The following is a 13,523-nucleotide window of genomic DNA, read 5'->3' as shown; positions in this document are numbered from 1 at the left end:
AGGCCTTCCCTTTCAGGATTTTTCACTATCTTTTTCTGGGATTGTCCGCATGCGCCATGAGACTCCCTCTGGGGATGTGATATGTTTGCGCAATACAAATATCCGGACTAGACTAGACTAGAAAGGTGGTCCCAAGGTTCCTACACATAGGTGCTAGCCAAACACGTCTTGGTGCACAGTAAGCTTTACAAGAAAACAAAAAGTGACCAAGTGATTCCTTCCCCGTTCCACAGGCTGGGCAGGTGTCACTCCCCCCTGTGCCCCATTTAGCTGTCAAAGATCTTATGGGGAGGGCTCCAGCTCTCAGCTGAAATAGGAGCTTTCTGTCGCCTGGCTTTGAAATAATATCCCAGTATGACTCCAGAACGGGATACAGTTTGACCTCAAGAAAACTCGCAGACATGGACCTATCGCTAGAACTACTGAGACTCCTACTAGCAACGTTTTCCCAAAATATATTTTTTAGGACAGACTTGGTGGGAAATATTGCACCTACTGGATCTAGCCATATTGAACTTAACCCAAGCTCAAACAATATTGCTTTCAGTGAATTGAGCCAGCTAATTTTGTGAAATCAGTCCGCCTTAATGACATCAATAAAACCTTCAGCATAGTGCGAAAGCTCGGGAGTAGTCCAGAGCCTTCGCCAGTACAGGATTGGTCGTAGTCTGGCTAGATCCTTTACTTGTTTCCTGCCAAGATCATATCTTAAAGGCAACAATGGAGTGCTTTTCGAGGTACCAGTGAGTAACCGTAAGAATTTGTTCTCTGAGGCTTGAAGAGTATTCAGATAGAGAGCAACAACAACACAAAACAAACAAAGTACACAACAAGCAAAACGTCAATGTAAAACAAAGTCATCAAATCTCGTTGGGAGCTTCCCAACACGCACTCTCTTTCTTGGTATTGATGGAGCAACAGAAGGATAATTTCGAGTGACGAGCAGGTCAGATGCAGGAGCAATTCTGTTGAGGTTCCAGATACGACCTTCACTTAATTTGAGAGCATTTCATTTCTTAACAATATAAGGTGAGGACAATTTTGAAATCCCAGAGGTCCTATGGGAAGACGAACTCTCACTCTGTCACTCACACACACACACAAGTATGTGAAACAGCATGCCTGGAGTCAAAGTATGCTTTCCTTTTAGCGATTTTCAAATCTTGACTGGCTTGCCAAGAAATTGAACGAGGGGCCGTACTATAACCATCACACTCTTTTTTTAGAATTAGGAATTACATTTGTCTCATCCTTCAAACTTGAACTCAAACTCTCTTCTCTCGTTCCCTCTCTCATCCAAGATTGAAACATAAGGGTATTAGGTTTTCTACCACAACAGAGTTCAAAAGGAACCAACGAGGTTGTCGAATGAGGAGTAAGACGGTACAACATTACTCTTTCTTGAAAGACAGCTTTCCAATCTTTGTTCTGAGACCTAGCCAGCTGAATAGAATCTTTACGTACATGGTTGAACCTGTCTACCATCTTGTTAGTCTCTGGATGATAGAGGGCACAACGTTTGTGTCTGATCCCTTTACCTGCAAGGTAGATCTCCATCTCTTTCGAAACAAGATGGACCCTGTTTTCAGAAAGCAGACTGTCAGGGAAACCTTCACGAGAAAAAACTTCATCTAGAAATGCAATTGCATTTTGGTCTCCGTACTATGACAAACCTTAATCTCCGGCCTTCGCAAGAACAGGTCAATTAAAACCAGAACAAATGACTGACCAGAGTTACTAGAAATTGGGCTCAGAATATCCAGAGCAACTTCTTGCCAGCAACAAGTGGGAGGTTCACAAACAGCAATAGATTGTACTCCAGTTTTATATATTTTATCAGAAGAGTTGCAATCCTGACAGTCTCGCACCAATACGTTTAACTAACAGATCAATCCAGGGCCACTAGAAGTACAAACTTTTCCTCTCTTTCATCTTAAAGCTTGGTTTATATAGCATATAAAGTTTGGGGTATTTCATGCTTAGGCCCTGTAAAGAAGTACGTACACTGGTAGAAAGTTGAAGATAGCTTGGTTTATTTAGCATATAAAGTTAAGTAAGAGTTAACACGTCCTATCCACAACTCAACACACAGCAACTGCCACCAAATGAATCTAGTCTCCTTACACTTCTAGAAGACAGCACTCACAGCACAGCTTGACATTCTAAGAAGTGGCAAGATCATTACAGGCCCCTGTAACTTTTTGACCACATAAGGTATCCACTCCAAATGTGCGTCCTTTTTTCGAACATCATGGGGATTCTAAAGGTACCCAGGGTTTGTGGATTCTCCTGGAGGGGACCCAGAAATCTCCCAAAATACAGATACATTTTGTTTTTTGGGAGAAAAATGCGAAAAAAGGGCTACAGATGAAAGCGTCTGTTTTTTTCCCTGTAAATGGTATCAAAAAAGGGGTTGTGGTGCTGAAATCACCATCATCCCAGCTTTTAGGGACAAGCAGACTTTTGTGAGAAACCCAACATTTTGTACACAGTTTTTGCATTTTTCTGGGTCATTGCCTATTTTTGCTATTTTATGTACTTTCAACCTTCTTCCTGTTAATGGTAGAAATGGGTATAAAAGCAATAATGGATCCTGGAAAGCTATACATTTTGTAAAAGTAGGGTTCATTTGTGTAGATCCTTCAAGGTTTCTTTATAGAAACTAACAGTTAAATATAGGAAAGATTTCAAATTAGTTGAAGAAAACAGCCTTCTGTGTCAACGTTTTCAAATGTAACTTCTTCTAATTATGACAGCACCTTGAAAGCAATATACCATTACATCCGCTAGACCTTACTGGTTGTGGGGACATATAGGGCTTGTAGGTTCACCAAGAGCCCGACAAACCCAGAGCCAAAAACTGAGCAGCGACTTGCAATCGTTTTTTTCTTATGTACCGGGTATATAGCAATTATTCTGGGAAAATGTATAAATGGAAAAATCGGTATGAAAGACACCGATGTATTTCTGAAATGTGAACAAAATACAGAGTTTAGAAACAGTAGATAGTTGCACATTTTCGTAATTGGGAATACCCATGCTAGCATGAAAATTATCGATCATTTTTCAAAATTACTTCTTTTTTACACATTGTCTTTCATTTGAAATGCATCGAAAGTCAATAGCTAATAACAGTTTCTTTACACATTTGAATTACCCTAAGTCTCCCGATAAAAATGGTACCTCACTTGTGTGGGTAGGCATAGTCCCCACACCAGGAAATGGCTCACAACGCAACGTGAACACACCGCATTTTCACAATGAAAAATTACCCTTTTTTTGCAAAGTGCCTAGCTGTAGTTTTTTAACCCTATCTCTGCCAGGACCTAGGGAAACCTAGCAAACCTATACATTTTTTTAATGTAGACACCCATGGAAATCTAGAAAGGTGTGACTTGACTGCCTGTGTTCTGGTGCCCAGAAATCCTTGTAAACCTAAAAATAGTTTAAAAAAACACATTTTACTCACATTTCTGTGGTGGAAAAGTTCTGGAATCTTTGTGGATCCACAAATTTCCACCCACCCAGCGTTCCCCAAAGTCTTCCAAAATAAATGGTACCTCACTTGTGTGGGTAGGGCTAGTGCCCGTGACAGGAAACAGCGCAAAACGAAATGTGGAGACACCAGAATTTCACAGTGAAAATTGGTCCTTTTTTGGCAAAGTACGTAGCTGTAGTTTTTTAACCCTAGCTCTGCCGGCACTTGGGGAAATCTAGCAAACCTACACATTTTTGAAAACTAGACATCCAGGATGGAGTGACTTGATTGCCTTTTACCAGGTTCTGTTACCCAGAATCCCTTGCAAACCTAAAACATTGTCAAAACAACCAAATTGTCCTCACATTTCTGTGGTGGAAAGTTCTGGAATCTATGTGGATCCACAAATTTTCACACACTCCACAATCCCCATAGTCTGCCGCGAAAAACAGTACCTCACTTGTGTGCGTAGCCCTAGTGCCCGCGACAGGAAATGGCGCTGAATCCATCGTGGACAGAACACAATTTCACAGTGAAAAATTACCCTTTTGTGGCAAATTGCCTAGCTGTAGTTTTTTAACCCTACCCCAGCCGGCACCCACGCAAAAATGTATGGAAAAGGTGATTTTTTTTAGCTACATTGGAGGTTTGCAGTGGATTCTGGGTAGGAAAACAATGGGGGACCCTTGCAAGCCATACCTTGCTGGATTCCCCCGGTGTCTAGTTTTCAGAAATTTTTGGGTTTGGTAGTTTCCCAAGATAGCCACCGTGCCCGCGGACAAAAACTCAGGTGACCCTCCTTGCAAAACCAGGTTGTTTTGTGATAGGTAATTAGGATGTCGCCTTGAAAGGTTTTGGGCCCATGCCTGTCGCAGGAACTTTACCCACCCACGCAAGTGAGGTATTATTTTTATCGGGAGGCCCTGGGGGAACGCTAGGTGACAGGAAAGTTGTGGATCATGTAGATTCCAGAACTTTCCCACACAGAAATTTGAGAAAAAGTGATTTTTTCAGCTAAATTTTAGGTTTGCAGGGTATTGTCGGTAAGAAAATGTTAGTGGACCCACACAAGTCATAACTCGCTGTACTCCCCTGGTGTCTAGTTTTCAGAAATGTGTTGGTTTGGTAGGTTTCCCTAGATGGCCGCTGAGCCCAGGGCCAAACACTCATGGGACACCCCTTGCAAAACCAAATAGTTTTGTGATAGGTAATTTTGATGTCACCTTCATAGATTTTGGGCCCTTGCCTGTCACAGGTACTTGACCCACCCACTTGAGTGAGGTATCCTTTTTAACAGGAGACCTGGGGGAACACTGGGTAGGAGTAAATGTGCGGATCCACGTGGATTCCAGAACTTTCCCACACAGAAGTTTGAGAAGAAAGTGATTTTTTTTGTCAGCTAAATTTGAGGTTTGCAGAGGATTCTGGGTAAGAAAACGTTGGGAGATCCACACAAGCCATACCTCGCTAGACTTCCCCAGTTGTCTAGTTTTCAGAAATGTATGGGTTTAGTACGTTTCCCTAGATGGCCGCCAAGCTGTTCTGACCGGGTTTTTGTCCCCTTTTTTGAGTGAAGGTGACTTTAGCCTACTATCATTCTAATAGAGGGGTAAGAACCTCAGACCTGGCCTATTTACAAGGTGTTTGATATAATTCTCTGTTCTTTTCTTTATTCTAGGGCCTATAAGTTTATGTTAGGGGATAGATTTTTTAGTATCAGTATTATTCCATCCTTTTGTAAAGCTATTAGTATATTTTTGACAGAGTTATGCTTATTTTGGGCCTTGTAGGCCTCGAACGAGAGGTCAAATGTAATGTTTTAGTTATAAGGTGTTGTTCGCTTGGCGAGAACCGGCTCAGGCTGGCCCTTATCGAAAGACTGTATTTTTCTTTGTGTCGAAGACATAACATCAGGCCGGCCGGCTGAGAACGTGTCCTTGGCACGGGCCGGTACAAGAATTTGGTGGGCGGCAGGTTACTGGCTGGAAATTTCCATGCAGGAACAAGGTTTTATATTAGCGAAAGCACAGAGAGTGAGTTGTTCATTCAGTCAGTTAGTAGACGGCAGCTAGTCGTTAGCATCATTGCAGTTAATCAACTTAAAGCAGACAGTCGCCATTTTGAAGTCTGAAAAAAGCTCGAAGGCTGATAACCTCTCAGAAAGATTGAAGTTACTTTAGTTGGAGCAGCTGGTGAGCTTTGACCCTGAGATCAGAGCATGCAGACTGAAGAAGTTAGTGGAGCGAACAAGTACTAGAGCAGCAGAAACTGATTTATAAGATGGTTGAGAGGAGAGAGGAGTAGTGCAGAACGGCGAGAGAATTCAGAAGCATCCAGGAATGTGGTATGCGCCTATTGACATTGCTAATGCTTTCTTTTCGATCCCAATTGCCCCTGAGTGTCAGGAACAATTCAGTTTTACATGGAATGGACGTCAAATGACGTTTAGAAGTCTTCCTCAAGGCTATGTACACAGTCCTACGATCTGTCACCGGCTGGTGGCAGAAAATTTATCTGAAATACCCATAAACCCACAGATACAGATTTGTCATTATATTGACGACATTTTGATTCAAGGTGAGACACAGGATCAAGTTCAGACTCAATTAGATCAGGTTATTAATCATTTACGAGAAAAAGGTTAGGAAATCAATCCCGAAAAGTTGCAAGGTCCTTCACAAAGTGTAAAATTTTTGGGCATCAATTGGCATAAAGGTAACAGAGAAGTGATTCCCCAGGTGAAACAGAAAATCCTTGATTTTGCAGTTCCTCGAAACCGAAAAAAAGCCCAGAGATTTATTGGTTTATTTGGCTTTTGGCGTCAACACATCCCACATTTAAGTCAGATATTAGCCCCTTTGTACAAAGTCACTCGTAAAAAGAATGCGTTTGAATGGAGTAAACAGCAGCAAGATGCATTTGATTTGGCGAAAGAAGCGATTCAGTATGCTTTGGATCTGTGGCCTGTGCGTGATGGTGATGTGGATCTGAATGTGTCTGTGTAAGGTCCTTATGCAAATTGGAGTTTGTGGCAAAAACAAGGCAGAAATAAAGTACTGTAAAGTTTCTGGACTAAAAAGTTACCGGATGCTGGTGACCGTTACACACCTTTTGAGAAACAATTACTTGCATGTTATTGGGCTCTGGTGGATACCGAGCAATTGATTTTTGGGACATGATGTGATGTTGAGACCTGAAATTCCTATTATGCAATGGGTTTTGAGTTTTGAGCGAGGGCAGAAGGGAGCGACCGTTCCCAACTTCGTTGGGAACGGTCGCTCCCTTCTGCCCTCGCTGCCTCCTTCTCACAGCTGCCTGCTATCGTGTGCTCTACGCTGGTGAGCTTTCCTATCACCTGAAACTGCTTGCTCCATTACATCTGCACGCTAGCCTGCATAGCGCCGCTGGCCTCACTTAGCGCTTTAACGTGCCTGCCTGCCTGCTTGTGCGCTCAATTGTTATTATATTTGTTCACTGTGTGTATTTGTTCACTGTGTGCTTGTGTTTAAATATACCTCTGCCAATTACCTCCGCATCTCACCTAACCCGGTCTGCCCTCGCGTTGCAGCCGCCATTTGCTGTGCTGTTGTTGTTGTCTTGCCCTGAGCCCGCCCCCTCCACCACGCACCCGCCTCCCATCGGACCCTCCCTCCCACTTAGAGTATTGGCGCACCCCTGTCCACTATAGCGCTGTGACCGCCTCAACTTCGTTGGGAACGGTCGCTCCCTTCTGCCCTCGCTGCCTCCTTCTCACAGCTGCCTGCTATCGTGTGCTCTACGCTGGTGAGCTTTCCTATCACCTGAAACTGCTTGCTCCATTACATCTGCACGCTAGCCTGCATAGCGCCGCTGGCCTCACTTAGCGCTTTAACGTGCCTGCCTGCCTGCTTGTGCGCTCAATTGTTATTATATTTGTTCACTGTGTGCTTGTGTTTAAATATACCTCTGCCAATTACCTCCGCATCTCACCTAACCCGGTCTGCCCTCGCGTTGCAGCCGCCATTTGCTGTGCTGTTGTTGTTGTCTTGCCCTGAGCCCGCCCCCTCCACCACGCACCCGCCTCCCATCGGACCCTCCCTCGCCCCTCCCCCTCCACCATCCATATATGACAGTAGTTCCCGCGCGCAGCGTTCACGCGCAGCTTCCGCGCCCAATCCGCGCCGAAGGTGCGCCAAAGGTAAGCCCGTCTACGCCCGTCCGCGCCTGGACCGCGCCCAGCGCCATACCCCTTGCCCCTCGCGCTCCACAGCCCTCCCGCATTACCTATGATGCCGCCACCCTCCTAGCCCTTGACCCCGGTCGCGCCCTCAACTGCGTCCAAGCCGCTCCTGGACGACAACCTCAACATCATCTCTTACGCGGATGACACTCAACTGATCCTATCTCTCACCAAGGACCCCAGCACCGCCAAAACTAACCTACACGAAGGAATGAAAGAAGTCGCCGAATGGATGAAAGAAAGCCGTCTGAAACTGAACTCAGACAAAACAGAAGTCCTCATCTTAGGTAAATCCCCCTCTGCATGGGACGACTCCTGGTGGCCGGAAGCCCTCGGAAATGCACCCATCCCGACAGACCACGCACGGAACCTTGGCGTCATCCTGGATTCTTCACTCTCAATGAACAGACAAGTCAACGCCGTATCCTCTTCCTGCTTTAACATTCTTCGCATGCTCAGAAAAACATTTCGCTGGATCCCCTCCGAAACAAGGAAAACAGTCACCCACGCGCTAGTCACGAGCCGACTGGACTACGGAAACACCCTCTACGCAGGTACCACCGCTAAACTCCAGAAGAAATTACAACGAATCCAAAACGCCTCAGCCAGGCTCATATTAGACATCCCACGCAACGAACACATCTCTGGTCACCTTAAAGACCTCCACTGGCTACCCGTCAATAAGAGGATTACTTTCCGACTGCTTACCCACGCACACAAATCACTCTACGACATCGGACCAGATTGCCTCAACTCTCGACTGTCCTTCTACACCCCCTCCCGCCAACTGCGCTCTTCCAGCCAAGCCTTCGCCACTGTACCTCGCATCAACAAGACCACCATGGGAGGCAGATCCTTCTCATACCTGGCTGCCAAAACATGGAACTCACTCCCCGCTTACCTTCGCCTCACCCAGAATCACCTAGCGTTCAGAAAGCAGCTTAAAACGTGGATATTTGACAAATAATCCACCTCCCCTTCCTAAGCGCCTTGAAACCCTCTGGGTATGTAGTGCGCTATATAAGTGTTCTGACTTGACTTGACTTGACCGAATTGGACATGCTCAAGAGGCGAGTGTGATTAAGTGGAAATTGTACATACAAGACAGGGCACATGTGGGTCCGAAAGGTGTTGCAACATTACATGAGCAAGTGGCGCAGGCGCCATCAGATGAGACTGGGAGTGATTGCTCCGTACCTATAGTACAGGAATCCCCTGTTAAGTGGGGTAAGCCATTTGATGATCTGTCTGCGGAGGACATAAACCATGTGTGGTTTACGGATGGTTCAGCGAGGTACATAGGAGAGAAAAGGCATTGGAAGGCAGTGTCCTATAATCCTATCACACAAAAATTGCTGAGTACAACTGGTGAAGGAAACAGTAGTCAATTTGCTGAACTGTATGCTGTTTACCAAGTTTTAAAGCAGGAACTACCTGGTACGGGTCACATTTTTACTGACTCCTGGTCCACTGCTAATGGACTGGCGATCTGGTTACCAACATGGCATGCTCGTAATTGGGAATTGCATTCTAAAGAACTTTGGGGTAAAGAGTTATGGCAAGAAATTTGGGAATTGCTTCCGCAAAGTACTGTTACAATCTTTCATGTGGATGCTCATACATCAATAGACTCCCTTGACAAATTCTTTCACAACATTGCAGATGAGAAATTTAAAATTGTTGAGGCAGTGGTGGACATGCAGGATTCTGATTTGGCGGGATTGGCGAAATGGGCCCACCAGAAAGCAGGACATTTTGGAGAGCGAGCCACTAGCAGGTGGGCTGCTGACCGAGGAATTTATATTCCTCTAAATATGATCAAAGATACTATATTGCATTGTCCTATCTGTCAACATTCTAGACAACGAAAAGTACCCCAAATTGTCAGAGGACAGTTACACAGAGGTAAATTACCCGCTCAGATTTGGCAGATTGATTATATTGGTCCAGTCCCTATGAGTAAAAATTGTCAATATATTTGCACCATTGCCGACAGGTACAGTGGTCTTTTAGTGGCCTTTCTTTGTAAACGAGCTACCCAAGTAAATACCATTAAATAATTGGCATTGATTATGCTGTATTATGGTGTCCCATTTCAAATTCAATCTGATAATGCATCCCACTTCAAAGGAAGATTGGTACAGGAATTTTGTGTGGAGAATAACATTGAATGGATGTTTCACATACCGTACTACCCACCGGCAGCAGGCCTTGTGGAGAGAATGAATGGTTTACTAAAAGATCAATTGCGTAAATTAACTGATAATAAATATAAGAATTGGAGAGAATATTTGTTTCAGGCACTGTTGATTTTGAATAATCGTCCCTTTTTAAATGCTGAATCCCCATTAATGCGTTTATTTCCTCCAGCTGTTGATCCTAAACCCAACACAGTTAAAAATACTGTAATGTATTGGGAAATTTCCCCTGGAGCCCTGGCTCCATGCAGAGCAAACCCAGGTTCCGCAGGCTTAGACCTGCATGCCATGAATGACATTACTGTAAAAGGCAGAGATCGAGTTATCATTGAAACTGGCATTGGTGTCAGTATACCCACTGGAAATTTTGGGCTTATTGCCCCAAGATCGGGCCTGGCCTTAAAAGGCATTCAAGTGCTTGTAGGTGTCATTGACAGTGATTATCAGGGAGAGATTAAGGTACTCCTGCTGAATAGCAGTGAGGTTGATTTACCTATTCATAAAACTGGCAGAGTTGCTCAATTGTTAATAATGCCTGTTTTCAGTGGTGAGATTCAAAAAGGCACCGCCCGACCTTGTTAACTGTTCGAGGACAAAAAGGTTTTGGCTCCACTGATAATCCAGGAGCGAGAGTGTGGGTGCAATCGCCTAAAAATGCCCCTGAACAAGCTGAAAATATTGCAACCGGTCATGATAATACAGTACTTGTCATGAGACCAGGGAAAGATAGCTGGGAAGCTGTCCCAGCTGACAAATGTTACTTACGAGAATGAATAATGCCTGTATTTGATTTTCTTTCAGATCATTCTCTGGACTGCTGTTGCAGGATGTGCCGGCGTTGGACTCCTTTTGGCCTGCTACGTCGAGAGAGGAAGGAACCCCCAGACTCTGGTTGACTGGAGAATCAGAGTGCCACGTTCCTTCGCTGCGTGGGATTCATCATCTAACTTTTGGACCACCCCAGCACGGAGAGTAACAAACTCCCCACATTTCTGTTTAACACCGAAGCGTTTGGTGACTGACATATTAGCAACCTGTCTGGTTGCCGTCCCGGCCTCTTTGGAGACCCTTGCCCATATTTTCAATATTTCAAATGCCCGTCCTAATATTATCCTTGGGGATTTTGCGACCCACGAATACTGTCGTTTATGTACTGTGCTATTAGATCCAGTACCACCGATTCATTCTCAAATTACTACATGTAATATCACGCAGGGTGATTTATGCTTTTTCCTTACCTGTGATACAAGCGCCATAACTGAATGTGTTCGTTTGAAGTTAAAAGGTGCTACTTCATTTACAGGTCATGAAAAAACTTTATGTTCCCGGAGATCATCGAAGTCATGTGTTTCAGTTAAAAATGATATGACATGCAAAAGTCTCGTAGTTACCCCTAGTCACTATCGTACAATGCTATTACCTTCTGGATGGCTTTTCGCCTGTGGAAATACATCTTGGCCTTACATCCCTGCAAATATTGCCGGAGGGCCCTGTGCTATTACTAGATTAAGCTTGCTAATGTTTTCTTCACATCCTACTGTGAATTCCCGTATTGTCTGTGATGCAGTAATTTTGAAGGACAATTGTGACTCTACACTACATTCATTCTCTGAATTTGAATATCTTAGTTTGGCTTTCTCTATTTTAGGTGTCCCTGCCCTGGCAGTCTACAATGCTAAATCTATTGGAAAATGGCCTGCTGGATGGTTAAATCCATCAATCACACTTCCACAATTCTATCTGACATGCTACTGGACACCCAGAGTGAACGCAGAGCTATTTTGCAAAACAGGGCTGCCATAGATTATCTTTCACTTAAACATGGACATGACTGTTCTGACTTTGAGGGTCTTTGTTGTTTCAATTTATCAGACCACACTAGGTCCATCCAGGCTCACATTGACAAATTACACGACTTAACCAAAGAAGTTAGAAAAGACATTGACGAGGGCTGGTTTGACTGGCTCTTTAATTTGTTACCAGATTTACATTGTTTACGTCAGATATTAGGGGGTATCCTGCTTACTATTTGCATCTTAGTTGCTATTTGCTGTTTTATTCAGTGTATTCCTTTTTTACTTCACACTTGCAGATGCAGTACTAGAAATAGATCTGTCAGTTTTATTTCTTATTATTCTTCGACAGATGTTAGTTCCATTTAGCGAATGATTAGTAGACTAAAGTCAAGGGTGAAATGTTCTGACCGGGTTTTTCTCCCCTTTTTTGAGTGAAGGTGACTTTAGCCTACTTTCATTCTAATAGAGGGGTTAGGACCTCAGACCTGGCCTATTTACAAGGTGTTTGATATAATTCTCTATTCTTTTCTTTATTCTAGGGCCTATAAGTTTATGTTAGGGGATAGATTTTTTAGTATCAGTATTATTCCGTCCTTTTGTAAAGCTATTAGTATATTTTTGACAGAGTTATGCTTATTTCGGGCCTTGTAGGCCTCGAACGAGAGAGACTCCATCTTTCTTTCTGCCTCGGCTGCTTGAGGCATTTTAGGTCAAATGTAATGTTTTAGTTATAAGGTGTTGTTCGCTTGGAGAGAACCAGCTCCGGCTGGCCCTTATCGAAAGACTGTATTTTTCTTCGTGTCGAAGACATAACATCAGGCCGGCCGGCTGAGAACGTGTCCTTGGCACAGGGTGGTACAAGAATTTGGTGGGTGGCAGGTTACTGACTGGAAATTTCCATGCATGAACAAGGTTTTATATTAGCGAAAGCACAGAGAGTGAGTTGTTCATTCAGTCAGTTAGTAGACGGCAGCTAGTCGTTAGCATCATTGCAGTTAATCAACTTAAAGCAGACAGTCGCCATTTTGAAGTCTGAAAAAAGACCGAAGGCTGATAACCTCTCAGAAAGATTGAAGTTACTTTAGTTGGAGCAGCTGGTGAGCTTTGACCCTGAGATCAGAGCATGCAGAGTGAAGCAGTTAGCGGAGCGAACAAGTACTAGAGCAGCAGAAACTGATTTATAAGATCGAAGTTGGAAGGTGAAGATAGTCCGTGGTTGACAGGAGAGAGGAGTAGTGCAGAACGGCGAGAGTGCAGCAGACGAAACAGAGAACAAAGGGGAGGTCCCAGGGACTTGGAGGGGAGCAGAGGAGACAGAGCATAGCGGTGCAGACGTGTATCCGTGACTGCATGGTGATCCTATGATGAGCCAAGGCACAGACGAGAAGGGAACCCAGATGACAACTGAGTCCAGATTTCGTACTCATAAGGTGACGTCGACCCTTTCTTATTAGCGTGCACACACATTCTAATTCTTTCCTTTGCTTTTCAGGCTCTATGTTATATTGCAGTATTATATTGTTGTTATAATTTGTTATTGTGTAATAAAGGGACCCATGTTCTTAGTGAACCATTGTGTAATTGTTATTTTATATGACATAGTTAACCTTTCTTCTAGTCAGATGCTGTTATGTGGACGGATGCGTTTCCCGTCCGGGTAAGTGGTAACTGAGCAAGGGAGCAGGGAGCACTTGAATCAGAGAAAAACCTTTGCATGTTGTGATTTGGCCATTCTTGTGTGAGAGGATTGAACTGTCTATCTAGCACATAAAATATAACAATTGTATATGAGACATCCCCAGTAGATATTAGATATATAGAGAAACTTCCCA

The sequence above is a fragment of the Lissotriton vulgaris genome, chromosome 3_1 (assembly GCF_964263255.1).
Source record: "Lissotriton vulgaris chromosome 3_1, aLisVul1.2, whole genome shotgun sequence".
Classification (NCBI taxonomy): Eukaryota; Metazoa; Chordata; class Amphibia; order Caudata; family Salamandridae; genus Lissotriton; species Lissotriton vulgaris.
This window is presented reverse-complemented; position numbering follows the sequence as displayed.